Source organism: Malania oleifera, chromosome 10 (genome assembly GCF_029873635.1).
Source record: "Malania oleifera isolate guangnan ecotype guangnan chromosome 10, ASM2987363v1, whole genome shotgun sequence".
Lineage (NCBI taxonomy): Eukaryota > Viridiplantae > Streptophyta > Magnoliopsida > Santalales > Ximeniaceae > Malania > Malania oleifera.
In genome coordinates this window covers 62,558,086-62,576,228 of record NC_080426.1, presented here as the reverse complement: position 1 = coordinate 62,576,228, position 18,143 = coordinate 62,558,086, and positions in this window count along the sequence as shown.

The window sequence follows — 18,143 nt, the reverse complement described above, 5'->3', positions numbered from 1 at the left end:
TGCCCTAAAAACAAGTGGAGGATGAGTAGTTAAGCATTTATGGCCTCAAGACATAGGCCAATATTAGGTATAGTGATGCTCATCCATGTAATTAGTTTAATTTTTCTTGCAACAGCACAATCAATAAGATTCTGTTTTTTTTTTTTTTAAGTTTTCTTTTCAAATCATGTTCTATCTCTGTTCATTATTCTTTCTCACCCTATCCATTTTGCAGTTGCATGTATAGAAAATTTAATTGTTAGTTTGTTTGTAAGTTGTCCCATGCCAAAAAAATTAGAAGAGGGATGAATACTAGACCAACTTTCATATAAATCCATCGTTTTGAAAAACATCTTTCAAAATCTCTTTTCTCCGTTAGCAAAGACAAGCAAGTAATCCGCATATAATAAATGAGAGATTAAAGGAACTCCCCCATGACAGGATAAAAATTTCCAATCTTGCCTTTCTCAATTTTTTTTTTTTAATAATTTAGAAAAAATTTCTTCTATTAAAATAAATAAATATGGAGATAGTGGATCACCATGCTGAAGGCCCCGTTGAGACTTGAAAAAACCACTATACGTACCATTCATCATGATTGAAAATCATGGAATCTTAACACATTCTGCTATTAAGTTAGAAACTTGACTAGAAAAGTCAAAACCCTCCAAGACTCAAATAAAAAATCTCCAGTCAACTCGATCATAAGCTTTTGCCATATCCACTTTTAATACTACATTTCTCCCTTTACTATTTTTGTTGATTGAGTGAATCATTTCTTGCGTCTAAGTAATATTTTTAAAAATACTTCTACCAGGGAGAAAAGTCCCTTCTTCGAAAGAGATAATTCTATTCAGACATAGCGTCAATCAACCTACAATAATCTTCGAAAAAATTTGGTATGCGACAGAACACAAGTTAATTGGTATAAATTTTTCCAAACTTCTTGGATTCTTCACCTTATGGAACTTTTGGGAATTGTTGGAGGAGGAGCTACAAGGTCTTTAGTTCTCTATAAAGCACCATGTAAATTACGGTGTTATCCCAAGAGGGGGGTGAATTGGGCATTTCAAAATTATTTAAGTTTATTTTTCCACTTAATCACCAATTCAATATTTAACAAAATAATCGCAAAGGCTTGAAATTAATTCAAATTATTATCTCAATAAATTAAAGTATACCCAATTAATTATCAAGTGTATGTAATATTAATTAACATACAAACATGCAAAAGCTGATAATGAAATGCAAGCGGAAATTAAAAAGTTAAGGGAAGAGAGAAGGCAAACACGATTTTACGAGATTCAGCCAACTTAGCCTACGTCCTCACTTTGAGCAACTCACTCAAGGATTCCACTAAATCTCTGCTCCTTTAACTGGGACGGAGCTTCCCTTACAATCCGCTGCTTACAAGAGGCACAGCCTCCTCCTACTCCGCCACTAACAAGTGGCACAGCTTCCTTCTCCTCGATTCACAACCCGAACCATGATTACAATATAGAATTATAATTCTGCAAAACTCAATATTGCTTCTAACCAAACTAGTGAGTACAATAGAAATCGTAACACATATTCATATGATAAAACTTGAAGTTTAATATGAATGTACCATGAAATCGTTATATGAATGATATGCTTCAAAAATCTACCATTTAAATTGATATCTCCCAAAAATGATTTTTTAAATAAATGCTTTAGAGAAACGTATGGTTCGATTTCAAAATACTTTATGCAAGATTAGAAAATGAGATTCTTTCAAAAATAATCTTTAGTAATGTGTAGATCTATGTTCTTACAATCAATAATTTGTAAAATTGAATCTCTGAATAAATATACGACTTTGAATATTGCAAAGATTTAAACACTATGTTTCAAAAATAATATTCCTCAAGAATATGTATTTAGAAGCTCTTAGTATTTGCAATCAAATAATTCTTACAAAATCAAATAGCAAATCTTAGAATGAAAATATATTTAAAACTTTCTTCAAGATTTTAGTTTTAAACAAAAACTTTTCTCAAGTAGTGATCTTTCACAAAAAAAAATATATATATATATATATATATAATTAATAACTCAAGATCAATCTCTCAAAATGAATATTCAGGAATAAGTTTGTGAGATGAAAAAGTCTTTGAGAATAAGCAAACAATTAGTTTGATCGCCAAACCTCAATACCCAAGTTGTTTGTACAATATTCGTTGGAACTCCTTTTGAAAATCAATGCAGCCTAAGCTTAGATATGATGTAAATGCTTTGAAATCGCAAGCAAGAACTTAGTAATGTGTTCAATGCTTTCTAGAGTTTTGTATACGTTCAAGACTCCTAATCATATGCCAAAAGTGAGGCACTAGGATTTAGAGGTTATTTTTATAAGTAATCTTGGCCTTAGATTTAGTCTTGACCGTTGGATCGATTTGATTAAGTGAATAACCCGCGTGTTTTCTCACTAAAGTTCATATTTTTAAAGTTTCTACAGGTTCAGATGACCGAGCGTTCGGGTTTAAATGTCTGATGTTCCTTAAAGCATTGATAATTATAGTCTGGACATAGGGTCAAACGGCTAAACTGTGGGTTCAATCTTCTGAAGTCCCAACTCAGACGACAGAACTAAGGGTTTAGACGTCTTAAGGTATTCTGCCTGTTCTGTGTTTCAACAATTAAATCTTCAGATAACTAAACTAATTCTTCAGTCTTCAGAGGGAATTCTTCAGACGTCTGAAGTAGACTTCAGTCATCTGAGGTTGCATCTTCATACTTTTGAGAGTACACCTTAGTCGTTTGGGCAGACCAATTTCATAACTTTTATTTTCACTTTCAAAATCAATTTTGCTCTATTGCTTTTATCCCTTATAAAACATTTTTCGGGGTTCAAATTAAGGTCTCTAAGTCCATGTTAAACCCTAGAAGATTTTCATGAGATACATGCGCAGGGCATATTTTGAGCTTCTTGCTATATCATATAAAATATGCAAATACAATCAATTCTAAATACTCATTCCCATGACGATCTTGAACTTGACGTTTGCATCTTCATTCTTCTACTCTTTTAGTTCCATGGATTGTGCCAAATTATATATGCTTTAATTCCATGACTTCATCACCTTCTGTGCATGCTAAGTAATGTTCCTATTCACAATCTCAATGCATAGATCAAATGCCAAGTGATTTTTCATTATCAAAACAGGATTGGACTCATAGAGTCAACAATCTCCCCCTTTTTTATGATGACAAATACATGAGCAAAAATAGAAAATGGGATACGCCTAACAAGGCTCCCCCTCAAATAATGCATATTCAAAAATTCAGCAATATGAAATATGCTCATACACAATGTAAAATAAGCAATAGTTTTGCACATATAACTTATGTACTTATGTACTTTTCTCCCTTGCATTCAAAAAAAACTTTTGCAAACTATTTTTTCTATAACGCTATAACCTTATATTCTTCTCCACCTTTTGACATCAACAAAAAGGTATATAACAAAAATGTTCTAACATAATTATATCTCATCTTTAAAAATTATACAACCTTTATATTTCAAAATTGTATTATGAAATATGTCTCTCTGTGTTATTCAATTTACTTCTCCCCTTTACTAATGCAAAACTGTGTTGTTGAATTAAATTTCAATGTGAACATACACAGTGTGTCAATTTACATAGACATGGATAAACAAAATAGTCATTCAAGATTTTAGGTGCAGCCTAAAATCTTTGCGCACAAATATACACTAAACATTACATCAGGTCTACTGGAAATTAGATATGGGTGTTCGTCTTTGTCTAATTTCAAAGAAGAGCGCATAGGTGTCCCTAGTATTTTTCCATCTTCCATATTAAATCTTTGAGTAAGTCTCTAATATACTTCAATTGATTTATAAAAATTTCATGTTTTACTTGTTTGATTTGAAATCTTAGGAAAAAATTTAGTTCACCCATCATGCTCATCTCAAATTCATTTTGCATAGTACTTGCAAACTCATTGCACAATTCTTCATTTATTGCTCCAAAAATGGTATCATCTACGTATATTTGAAGTAGGAGCATGTTATCATTCTTCAATTTTATAAATAGTGTTGTGTCTATCTTTCCTCTGATAAATCCATTATCCAATAGAAAACCCCTTAGATTTTCATACCAAGCTTTAGAAGCTTTCTTTAAACCATACAAGGCTTTAGTTAGTCTATAAACGCGTTTTGGATACTTATGGTTTTCAAAACCTGAGGGTTGTTCTACATATACCTCTTCACTTATGTAGCTATTTAAAAATGCGCTTTTGATATCCATTTGATATATTTTGAATTCCTTAAAAGCATCATAAGCTAACAACATACGAATGACTTCCATTCTAGCTACATGTGCAAAGGTTTCCTCAAAGTCTATTCCTTCTTCCTGTTTATATCCCTGAGCTACTAGTCTTATCTTATTTCTAACAACTATCCCATGTTCATCTTGTTTGTCCTTATATATCCATTTTGTTCCAATAATTGTTTTATCCTCACGCCTAGGAACGAATGACTATACTTTATTTCTCTCAAACTGGTTTAACACTTCTTGCATGGACATCACCCATGATGCATCCTCAATTGCTTCACTTACATTCTTAGGTTCTTCTTGAGATAGAAATGCACAATGACTAATCATATTTCTAAGTGAGGATCGTATGGCTACTCCACGGGATGATTCACCTATTATTTGATCAATGGGGTGATTCTTTATGTACTTCCATTCTTTAGGTAGTTCATTAACTTCATTTTCAAATTCATTGTTTTCAGTAGATGGTTCCTTAATTTCATTTCTCTTATCTGAATCATTTTCAATAGATAGTTTTTCAAAATCTCTATTTATCTCAATTTCATCTTCATCTGTCTTTTGAGTAAATCGATTGGATTTGTCAAATACTACACGAATGGATTCTACAACTGTTAATGATCATTTATTATATACCCTATAGGCTTTACTATCTGAGGCATATCCCAAAAAAATACCTTCATCTGATTTCACATCAAACTTTCCAGGGTATTCATTGTCTCTAAGCACAAAGCATTTACATCCAAAGACATGGAAATATGAGATGTTTGGTCTATGGTCATTCCACAATTCGTAAGGAGTCTTATTTAGATATGGTCTAATCAAAACTCTATTTAGAACATAGCAAGTAGTATTCACTGCCTCAGCCCAAAAGTACTTAGGTAATTTATGTTCATTAAGCATAGTTCTAATCATTTCTTGTATAAACCTATTCTTTCTTTCAACTACACCATTCTGTTGAGGTGTTCTAGGAGTTGAAAAGTAATAAGATATTCATTCCTAATGAATCAAAATATTCTTCCATATCTTGATTTTTAAATTCTTTACCCCCTATCACTCCGAATATTTTTTATTGTATATTTGTTTGCATTTTGAATTTTCTTACATAGTTTAATGAATTATTCACACGCTTCATCTTTGTGACCTAAAATTAGCACCCATGCATATCTAGAATAATCATCAACTATAACGAATGCGTATGATTTTCATCTTAACCTCTAAATTAGGTTTGGACCAAATAAATCTAAACGCAACATTTGAAGTGGTCTAGTAGTAGAGATGACTTTCTTCTACTTAAAACTAGATCTTGCTTGTTTTCTTAGTTTACACGCATCACTGATTTTATCTTTCATGAATTTTGCCTTAGGCGAACCCTTAACTAAGTCTCCCTTAACTAATTTAGATATTAAGTCCATGTTTGTGTGTCCTAGTCCTATGCCAAATCCAACTAATCTCATTCATAGCAGAAAAACAAGTTACGTGTTGAGAAGTTAAGTTATCAAAGCTGGTGGTATATACATTTTCATGATGCTCAGCAGTGAATAGAATTTTGTTATCAGTTTTATGTTCAACAATGCACTTGCCATGTTCAAAAGATACCTTATAACATTTATCACAAAGTTGGCTTATACTTAATAAGTTATGTTTTAAACCATCAGCTAATAAAACATCATCTATAATAAGTGATGAATCGTTACCAACTTTACCTACACTTGCGATCCTTTCTTTTGCATTGTCCCCAGAAGTGACAAATCCTCCAACCTTTAGTGTGATGGATGCAAATTTAGCTTTATCCCCCCAGTCATATGACGCGAACATTTGCTATCCACATACCATCTATCTTTCGAAGTAGACAATCTCAAGCACATCTGCAAGACATAATCAGATAACTACTTTTGGTACCCATATTTTCTTGGGTTCACGGGGGTTAGTGATTGAATCTCCTTTAACTCTCCATACCTTTTTCATCTTAACATCTCTACTCTTAAAAGGACAATCAAATTTTAAATGACCTATCCTTTTACATTTAAAGCATGTGGCATATTTATAAGAATCTTTTGATGGAACATAAGTCTTTGACTCTTTAACAAAATACTCATGTAAAAATGTTTTTGTTTCAAATTTTCTTTTCCATTAAAACCAAGTTCTTCTTCATCTAGGGAATTTCTTTAAGCTCCATGGAGTTTTTCAAAATTAGTTTGACCTTCTATAAATTTACAAATAAAATTTTATTTATCTTTCAAATTCTTTTCTAACTCTTTAATTTTCAAATCCTTGTCTCTCATTAAGGATGAATGAGATTCATTTTGACTTTCTGCTGACTTTGAAAATTCCTTCAATTTTAACTTCAAATAGAATTTTTCTTATTCAATTTCTCTAGCATTTTAAGTGTATACAAATATTCCTGTTGTAGTTCATCATAAGAGAGCATGCTATTTTCATTTTTTGAATCACTGGAATAATAAGATGAAGCAAAGCAAAAAGATTGTACCTTATGATCTTCGTAAGCCATCAGACACAGATTTGCAATCTCATCATCACTGGATTCGGATTCTAAACTACTGGTACTATGAATATCCCAACCAACCTTTAGTGTCTTCTTCTTCTTCTTCTTTGAAACTTTCTTCAATTGGGGGCAGTCTGGCTTGATATGTCCAACTTCTCTAAAGTTATAGCACATAGGAAGATCCTCCTTTTGCTTCTTTCTTCTTGTCTCTCCCTTTTCTATTTTTGAGCCTTTGAATTTTCTGGTGTATTTCTTGTTCTTTCTTATGAACTTTCCAAATTTCTTAGTGAGAAGAGCCATCTTATCATCCGATTCTGAATCACTTCCTTCACTGGAGCTGTTAGATGATGCCTTAAGTGCTGTAACTTTCTTTTCTTTATTTTTCCCATTCTTCCTCTCATTTATCGCTAGCGCATAAGTGATGAGCGATTCGATCAGTTCATCAACTGACATCTCCTTCAGATTCCTTCCTTCAGCTGTTGCAGTAGCCTTAGCTTCCCAAATTGGCGGTAGTCCCCTAAGTATTTTCCTGATCAATTCATAAGTAGGGTAAGATTTACCAAAAGCATTTAAAGAATTAGGGATGTGTGTGAATCTAGTGTACATGGATTGAATAGATTTATCAGTAGTCATTTTAAATGCCTCATATTCATTAGTAAGCATGTCTATCCTACTATCTTTTACTTCCTTAGTACCTTTATATGTAACTTCTAATTTTTTCCCAAATCTCTTTAGTAGTGTTATAGGCCATCACCCTATTAAACTCATTTACATCTAGTGCATAGAATAGCAAGTTCATTGCAGTGGCATTCATTTGAATAGATTTCCAATCATCTTAAGTATATTCATCTTCAGTCCTAGGTACATTTACTTTATCAACTACTTTCATAGGAACATGGTTTCCCCTAGAAACTATTTTCCATACTTTCCAGTCTACATTTAAAAGATATGTACTCATCCTTCGTTTCCAATAGGTGTAATTTACATCGCAAAAAATTGGTGGTCTAGTAGACGAGTGTCCCTCATCGAATGGGGTTACACCGATGTGTGTCATTTAATCTCTTTATAGCAATAACGGTTAAGTCTATGTAAACCTGCTCTGATACCAAATGTGAATTACGGTGTTATCCCAAAAGGGGGTGAATTGGGTATTTCAAAATTATTTAAGTTTATTTTACCACTTAATCCCCATTTCAATATTTAACAAAATAATCGTAGGGGCTTGAAATTAATTCCAATTATTATCTTAATAAATTCAATTATACCCAATTAATTATCAAGTGCTTGTAATATTAATTAACATACAAACATGCAAAAACTAATAATGAAATGCAAGCAGAAATTAAAAAGTTAAGGGAAGAGAGAAGGCAAACACGATTTTACAAGATTCAGCCAACCCGACCTATGTCCTCGCCTTAAGCAACTGACTCAAGGATTCCACTAAATCCTTACTCCTTTAACCGGGATGGTGCTTCCCTTACAATCCGCTGCTTATAAGAGGCACGGCTTCCTCCTACTCCACTACTCACAAGAGGCACAGCTTCCTCCTCCCCGGTTCACAACCTGAACCATGATTACAATATAGAATTACAATTCTACAAAACTCAATATTGCTTCTAACCAAACTAGTAAGTACAATATAAATCCTAACACATATTTATATGATAAAACTTTAAGCTCAATATGAATGAAACGATGAAATTGTTATATGAATGATATGCTTCACAAATCTACCCTTTAAATCGATATCTCCCAAAAATGATTTTATAAATAAATGCTTTGGAGAAACGCATGGTTCGATTTCAAAACACTTTATGCAAGATTAGAAAATAAGATCCTTTCAAAAATAATCTTTAATAATGCGCAGATCTATGTTCTTACTATCAATAATTTGTAAAGTTGAATCTTTGAATACGACTTTGAATATTACAAATTTAAACATTGTTTCAAAAATAATATTCCTCAAGAATACGTATTTAGAAGCTCTTAGTATTTGCAATCAAATAATTCTTACACTAATCAAATTGCAAATCTTTGAATGAAAATATATTTAAAACTTTCTTCTAGATTTTAGTTTTAAACAAAAACTTTTCTCAAGTAGTGATCTTTCACACAATATATATATATATATATATATATATATATATATATAATTAATAACTCAAGATCAATCTCTCAAAATGAATATTCAAGAATAAGTTTGTGAGATGAAAAAGTCTTTGAGAATAAGCAAACAATTAGTTTGATCACCAAACCTCAATACCCAAGTTGTTTGCACAATATTCGCTGGAACTCCTCTTTAAAATCAACATAGCCCAGGCTTAGATATGATGTAAATTCTTTGAAATCGCAGGCAATAGCTTAGCAATCTGTTCAATGCTTTACAGAGCTGTGTATACGTTCAAGACTCCCAATCATATGCCAAAAGTGAGGCACTAGAGCTTAGAGGTTGTTTTTATAAGTAATCTCGGCCTTAGATTAAGTCTTGACCATTGGATCAATTTGATTAAGTGAATAACCCACGTGTTTTCTCAATGAATTTCAAATTTTTAGAGTTTCTGTAGGTTTAGATGATTGAGCATTCAGGTTCAGATGTCTGATGTTCCTTAAAGCACTGATAATTATAGTCTGGACATAAGGTCAGACGACTCATTTGTGGGTTCAGTCTTCTGAAGTCCCAGCTCAGATGACTGAACTGAGGGTTCATATGGCTGAAGGTGTTCTTCCTATTCTGTACACCTCAGTCGTCTCGGTAGACCAACTTCAGAATTTTAATTTTCAGTTTCAAAATTAATTTTGCTCTCTTTTTTTTATCCCTTATAAAACATTTTCCGAGGTTCAAATTAAGGTCTCTAAGTCCATGTTTAACTTGACAAGATTTTCATAAGATGCATGTGTAGTGCATTTTGAGCTTCTAGTTATATCTTATAAAATATGCAAATACAATCAATTCTAAATACTCATTCCCATGACAATCTTGAACTTGACGCTTGCATCTTATTCTTCTACTCTTTTAGTTCCATGGATTGTGTTAGGTTATATATGCTTTAATCCTTATGGCATCCATGACTTCATCACCTTCTGTGTATGCTAAGTAATGTTCCTATTCACAATCTCAATGCACAAATCAAATACCAAGTGATTTGTCATTATTAAAATAGGATTGGACTCATTGAATCAACACACCAATTTAGAGAAGGTAATCAGGTAGCGGATTACTTGACTCATCAAGGAGAGGGAGGCAACACAATGAGATATTTTGTAGGTGATGTGTTGCCGAGTAAAATAAGAGATCTCATTCGTATGGATAAGATGAGTATTCCAAGCCTTTGTCATTAATTGTCATCATTTGGTTATCCTCTATTTTCCTCCAATTTTTGGTTGTAGGTAATTAACATCATTTTATAGGTAATTTTTTAATGTTTGTGTTTGTTTGTTTTGATTACATATAGGCATGTTTAGATTATTTTAGTTGGAAAATGGTACGGGTTTTGATAGGCTTGTATTGGTTTTGATACCTGTGATGGTTTTGATAGTTTTTTTTATAAATCTCATGTGTCCTATTTGTAATCACGATATTCTTTCACCATAAGTCAGGGCTATCAATAAAATTGGGATTTTTCGTTGAAAAAAAAAAAAGTTAGGATAATATCATAATTGTCGAGTGGAGCTCATCTTTGAACTTTTCTTAAAATGAATTTGCAAAGAAGCTTTAGCAAATTACTTACCTTTTTTTTTTTAAATCATTGTCCCTCCATCCAACCAAAAGAATGTACACATTCATTGAAAAACAAAAAAAAAAATTGTGGGGGGGGGGGGAGGGGTGTATTAACAATGCATCACAGCTCGGCACACTCAATGAGAGTGATGCTGTCAACGGTTACATCCATGGTTTCACATAGAAACAAACTCAGAAGGAAATCATCGATTGTTTCATCAAACCATCGACGATTTTGATGAAACCAATAATGATTTTATACGCTGCAGATTTAAATGTCGAAGATCCGAGGTAGATCATCATGATAAAGTTTGAGGAGCATCAAAGATTCAAAGTCAACTGTCTGAGAATCATATATGCTAACAAATCAGTGTAAAATAACAACACCAAGATCTACTTTGAAGAAATGATTGAAGAGATAACAAAAAATTTTATTACAACAATCGGATACAACATTCTATCAGATCATGCACTCACTAGATCAGCTTCAATGGCAAAAGGCAACAAATAGAAAAATAGAAGAGGACACAACTTGCAATCGAGATGTGTCTTTTGCTTCGGTGGGGGGTATTATTTATAGCCCCTGGTACGTGGAAGAAACACATGGGTGGCTTACCTACCATTGTAGGTGGTGGCGGCTCACCTACCATAGCCATTGTTAACATTGGTAGTCATCATTCACCAACTGCGGTTGTCGTTCACACTAGTAGTCGTCGCTCACCTACCATGCCCACCATTCACACTAGATAGGTCATACCATCTCACCGGGGCCTACCGGCAATCAGTGGACCCCATCATCAGGGGGGCAATACCACCCACCGGTGGCGCTGCCCTCAGACCCCCATGTCTCGAAGGGGAACGTCTTCTGTCTTCACAGTACTATTGCAATCTACCACTTTGACCTCATCTAAGTCATACATCAGGAAAGTGTGACAATCAACTCATGGGAGGTGGGCATTGCACACATATATACCAACAATCAGAGCCTATTGATTCAAAAAATTAAAAGGAGCATTTTTGTGAATGAACTTGTATTTGCAAAGAAAAAATTAAACGCAACAATCAATGAAGAACAAATTTGGAACACACACACGCAGTATATCTGAAAGTAAGAACAACAACACAAAGATTTATGTGGTTTGGCAATGCCTATATTCATAGGAGCAATCGGCAAAATTTCACTATGTAAGTGTCAAAGAACATACACTACAATCACTCTTACAATGATCTTCCACACTCAGAATATACCCATAATGGTATATTTATAAAAATTTCAAAGGTTTTCCTCCAAACACCTAACCAACTTAACATTCACATTCAAATTTTGAAAATCTGCACTTGGTTCCTGAGCCAAACCTTCGACTAATTGAGCCAACCCATTGACTGTTTCAGACATAATGTAAATTGTTTGAATTTTAGAGCCAAACCGTCGACTGATTTAGCCAAACTGTCGACTGTTTACCTGCTCTCCTTAACACATGTGACTTTCCACGATGTCTTCTTCCTTGTTTATGCAATCCATAAAGTATATAAGACACTAAAACAAAACAATCTCCACCTTGACGAGTATATGCCCCTTAAGAGAACCTAAAAACATAGCTCGTTGCTCCTCGTTGACCTTGGGATGTTAGGTTGGGTTTGTCTCCCTTCTAGCACTTGGAGATATGAAGTAAGTCCAAGCAATACTTGAAATTTTCAGTAATAACAGGTTTTGTCAAAATGTCCGCTGTGTTTTCAGATGTGTGAACCTTATCCAGTACAAGTTCACCTGAAGTAATCAATTCCCAGACCCTGTGGAACCTTGCATCAATATGCTTGGTTCTGGTATAGTACGCTTGATTCTTTGCCAAGTAGATAGCGCTTTGACTATCATAATGTAGCACAACCCCACTTTACCATATACCCAGCTCTTTGACCAAATCGGTAAGCCATAAGGCTTCCTTTGCAGCTTTGGCAACTATCATGTATTCTGATTCAGTTGTAGACAATGTCACCAAGGAATGTACCATAGACCTCCAACATATAGGTCCTCCCACAAAGGTAAAGACATAAACCGTTGTAGACTTTTTGTCATCCATATTCCCTATATAATCAGCATCAACAAACCCCACAACTGATGGACTATCATGTTACTTGCCGAACATGATGTCATAACTAGAAGTACCCCGTAAGTATCTAAAAAATCCATTTGACGGCTTCCCAGTGTTGTCTACCCATATTAAAGAGAAACTTACTCACCACACTCACTGCATGTGCCAAGTCTGGTTTTGTACACACTATGACATACATTAAACTCCCCATGACGCTATCTTAGAGGACCTTTGACATGACCCTGATATCATTATCTGTACTTAGGCATTTAGCAGTAGACAATTTAAAGTGACTCACTAGAGGTGTACATATGGGTTTAGAATCAGCCATTTTGAACCTTTCCAAAACCTTCTCCACAAAACCATCTTGAGATAACCACAACCTCTCTATAGTTCTTTCCTAGTGAATCTCCATCCCAAGTATCTTCTCGACTAGACCAAGATGCTTCATGTCAAACTCTTTATGCAATAGATCCCTTAACTGATTTACCTCAATTTAATCCTTCAAAGCTATTAACATGTCATTAACATACAACAATAAGAAAATAAGAGAACCTTCATCAAGCTTCTTCACATACACATAGCAGTTATACTCACATCTTTTATAGCCTATCTTGGTCATATAGGAATCAAATATTTTGTACCATTGCCTTGGAGACTATTTCGGCCCATAAAAAGACTTCTTCAACTTGCAAACTAAGTGTTTTTGCCCTGGTTCACTAAATCTCTCCGGCTGTAACACATAAATCTATTCCTTCAAGTCACCATAGAGAAATGTCATCTTCACATCCATTTGTTCCAAATGCAAATCATAATGAGCTACTAACCCCAACACTACCATGATGGAAGTGTGTTAGACCACAGGTGAAAAGATTTCACCATAATCTATTCCCTTTTTATATGAGTACCCCTTTGCCACTAACCTCGTCTTGAAGTTCTCTCCTTCCTTTTCTAAAATTGCTTCCTTTTTCCTATATACCCATTTGCAACCTATCGTCCTTTTCCCATTTGGAAGCTCCACCAACTCCCAAGTTTGATTTTTATGCAGCGATTCCATTTCCTTAATCATAGCACTCATCCACCTACCTTTCTCCTAGCCATGCACTGTCTCTTGAAAAGTAGTTGGATCATTGCAACTAGTAATAAAGGCATAAGATACTAACTCTTCAAATTCATACCTTGGTGGTGGTCTAATAGTATACTTGGATCACTATATAGGAATATTGTCGACCTGCTAGTTTCCTAAGCTAGAACTCCCTACAACTAGAGGACCAAGATCATTATCATTGTTGTGAGTTTCTAACTCCACCTGCATAATATGTTCGTCTCTGCTCCAATTTTCTAGCTCCTGTTTCTCTTCATCAAATTCTTGAGTACGTTTCACCATAGTTTTATCATCAAGAACTATATCCCTACTAATCACCACCTTATTTGCTATTGGATCCCATAGCTTGAACCCCTTCACACCCTTTTGATATCCTAAAAAGATGCAGTATCTAGACTTTGCATCAAGCTTTGATCTCTCCTCACTAGGCACATGAACATAGGCTGGACAACTGAATACCTTCAATCCAAAATAGCCAACTACATTTCCCGTTCATACCTCTTCTGCCACTTTCCCTTTTAGTGATGCCCTTGGTGATCGGTTTACCATGAAATAAGTCAGACTAACTGCCTCAGCCTAGAAGTTCTTTGGTAGCCCTTCATTATGCCTGAAACACCAAGCTCTTTCAGGTAGAGTTCAATTCATCCTTTCAGCCACACCATTTTGTTGAGGGATCCAGCAAACAATGAAATGTCTCTAAATGCCCTGCTGCTCACAAAACTCAATGAACCTAGAATCAGCGTACTCGGTTCCATTGTCCGACATGAGGCATTTGATTCTCCTCCTTGTCTGGTTTTCCACTTCAGCTTTCCACAACTTAAATCGAGCAAACGTATTAGACATGTGCCGCATGAAGTATACCCAGACTTTCTATGAGTAGTAGTCAACAAAACTCACAAAGTAAACATGTCCACTTCTTGATGCTACTCTAACTGGCCCCCAAACATCAAAATGAATATAATCAAGAATGTAACGCCCCGACCCATCACATGGGCCCGAGGTGCTACTTTAGTGACACCTGTGTACCTAACACCATAATCGATAATATAAATACTGCAAAAATAAATAAAATATTCTCCATAAACCATTACCAAATTTCTATGATACTAATATACATCAGAGTCTCTCAATGCTCATATTACAACCCATTAAAACAATACAACAAAAATAAATAAATAAAAACTCATTCCATACACTCATATTACATACTCAGGGCTTTAAACCCAACTTACATACAGTAGAGTTCTTACTAACACTCACAAAAACTAACTGGCTATCAACCCGCCCTGGAGTTCGCTAAACTCGACCTCGAGATGGTCTAGAAAAGATAATTTGTATATTGGGTTGAGACACTTTTTAGTAAGGCAGATTAAGTTAATATCAGTGTGTGTGGTCAACATGCATTTAGTATTTACAGAAAACATTCATCCTCCATTTAATCAAAAATAGATATTTTTCATTATACTCACTTTACACAATTGAAAATATTTATCACATTTCCATGGTATAAACAATTCAATAAATAAATAACATCATTTACATAAATCAACAGATATGCATAAAAGACATGTTGGCCATACAAGGCTTAACATCTTGTTTTTATGCTAACAAACAAGTAGAACTTAACATGCTTTGTTTAAGTGATGTATTTTCAAGACTTAATGATGAATGTAAGGTTAAAGAATTCATGAAAGCTTATATTTCAAAGAAGGATAATCAATATGAAGCTTAAAGCATGGATTCAAAAATGGATTTAAAGATAAAGCTTGAAGATCATGAGAGCATGAGGATTAAAGAGAACTTGATGAAAGCTTAAAGAAAGATGAAGCAAGCATAAAGATTTCAAGGAATTCAAGAATTGAAAATTTGAAAGAGTTTATAGGAAATTTCATGTAAATACTTCAAAGAATTTCAATATGGATGCATGAAGCTCTTAGGTAAATTTATGGGACCTAGATACCTTTGAACATACTTGAAAAATATTTTTATAAGGTCAAAAATTGTTTCAAAAAGGTTAGAATTTTTTTTGGAATGAAAAGCACCAAAAAGAGGTTTTTCCAAATGCTGTCAATTTTTCTACATCCACATTGAGGTACATTTTTCCCTATCCAAAACTCTGTATATTAAAAAGTGTTCAGCATTAAAGTTTTAGTATTTTCTCTTAGCTTTCATTTGAAACCAATATCATCAAATTTGGAGTTATACAAAAAACATTATGATCAAAATACTGAAGGGTACTCAAAACTGACACCAATGTTATGTTCTGCCAGCAAACTACCTGAACCATGACAGGCGCCAAGGTGGTCAAGCCAACCGACTGCCTGTGTCCTAGCAGGTGACTACCACCCTACTGTCCCTAGTGCTCCTTTAAAAATAACATGGCAGGCGACTGCCACTTTAACAAAATTTTAAAATACTCGACGGAAGCATTTTTTAAATGGTTTACTCAGGGCTCAAACTTTGTGAAAATTTGGGGAATACTTCAAGTCACTTGGGGATCAAGTTACATAATTTTTAAAGTCTATAAATAAGCCTCAAAGATCATTGAATCAATACACCAAGAATTCAAATTCTGCAAAAATTCAAAATCTCTTTTAATTGCTCTCAAATTCTCAAGGCTCTCTCTTGCTCTCAACTTGCACAAATTCAACTGAGTTTTTGCTGATCTTCTTCCATTGGAATTGTGCTACAAATTTTAAATCTTTCAATCATTGAAAGAATTAATTGGTGATATAATTCCATGAGCTTCAAGTTAATTTCCATATTGTTATTTACTTTGAAGTATATTATAGTTCTGAATTGTTGTGCTAATCAGCTCCTTTAGGAGCAAATTCTTTGTACACAAATATTTGATTTGCATCTTGTAGATTAATGATTCCAAGGGTTGTTTGGATCATTGGCTAAGCAAGGGAATATTGCTTAGAGAGGTGGGCTCTAGCCTAGTTAAGGAGTGACCGAACGAGGGGACATTGTTTGGAGAAGGCGAGCTCTAGCCTTAGCCAAGGAGTGTTGTAAAGGTTTGTTTTGCCCGTTAATGAAATATGTTTAGTGAATCCTTTGGTGGTTTGCCAAAGGCGAGGACGTAGGCTAGGTATAAACCGAACCTCATAAAAATCTCCGCCTCACTCCCTCTTTCCCTTACTCTTTATTTTCAGCATATTAAAATTGTGTGGATGGTTTAATTGATAATCATATATACTACGTAATATAGAACTCAAGTAAACTTGAAGTGTAATTTTGATTTGGGTTGTGGAAACCGAAAGGGAGTACGTTGGTTATACCATACCTTGCAAAAACCATATGGGAGTACGTTACTTGGTTAATAGCCCAAGGATAAATTAACTGAGAGTTTAGTTAAGTTATGAATATTGAGAAGAGTGCAGATATTGTGTTGATTGTATGTTGTATTGCACATCATATTGAAGAAGCAAAACAATCAATACGAGGCTTTATATCAGCAAGTACAAATTTTATATATACAGGTCTTATATAAACAAACAAACTATTTTAAGTGCTGCAGGTGAGTTGTGCTGGGCAAATCATTTGGTTGTTTTTTTTTCAAATTGTGGATGATTGGTTTGGTTACTTGAATGATTGGTTTGGTTGCTTGGTTGTTTACATAGTTGTGTTGATTGATTGAATTAAAAGAACTAAGTTCTTGAGTGATTAAAGAATTAAACAAACAAGTCAAGAATTAGCTCAAAGAAATAAAAGAAAGTTAAGGATTCCTAAAAGGAATTAAAAGAAATTTTTATAATCCAATTCACCCCCCTCTTGGGACTACACCTTACTTTTCAATTGGTATCAGAGCAGGGTTATAGCAAATCTTAATTAGTAGCTATAAAAAGATCAAAATGGCTCAATTAGGCATAGCTTCCTTTGGAGAGGGACAATCTTCAATTAGGCCACCAATCTTTTGTGGTTTGAACTATACCTTCTGGAAAAATAGAATGCAAATATATCTTCAAACTATGAATTGGAAAGCATGGGAGTTTGTCATGGAAGGTGACCCAATTCCCACTAAGATAGTTGATGGAAAACAAGTCCCTAAGGAGAAAATTGATATGACAAACTTAGACTATAAGATGCTGCATGTAAATTCTAGTGCCATGAATGCTCTATATTGTGCTTTAGATGCCAATGAATTTAATAGAATAATGGCTTGCAAATCAGCTAAGGAGATATGGGAAAAATTAAAAGTAACATATAAAGGCACTATAGATGTTAGGGATAACAGGATCGATATACTTACAAGTGAATATGAAGCATTTAAAATGAACCCGGATGAATCCATAACTAATATGTTTACTAGGTTCACTCATATAATTAATTCCCTAAATGCATTAGGAAAAACCTACACTACTTAGATGATAAGGAAAATTCTTAGAGGGCTGCCACCTAAATGAGAACCAAAAGCCATTGCCATAAC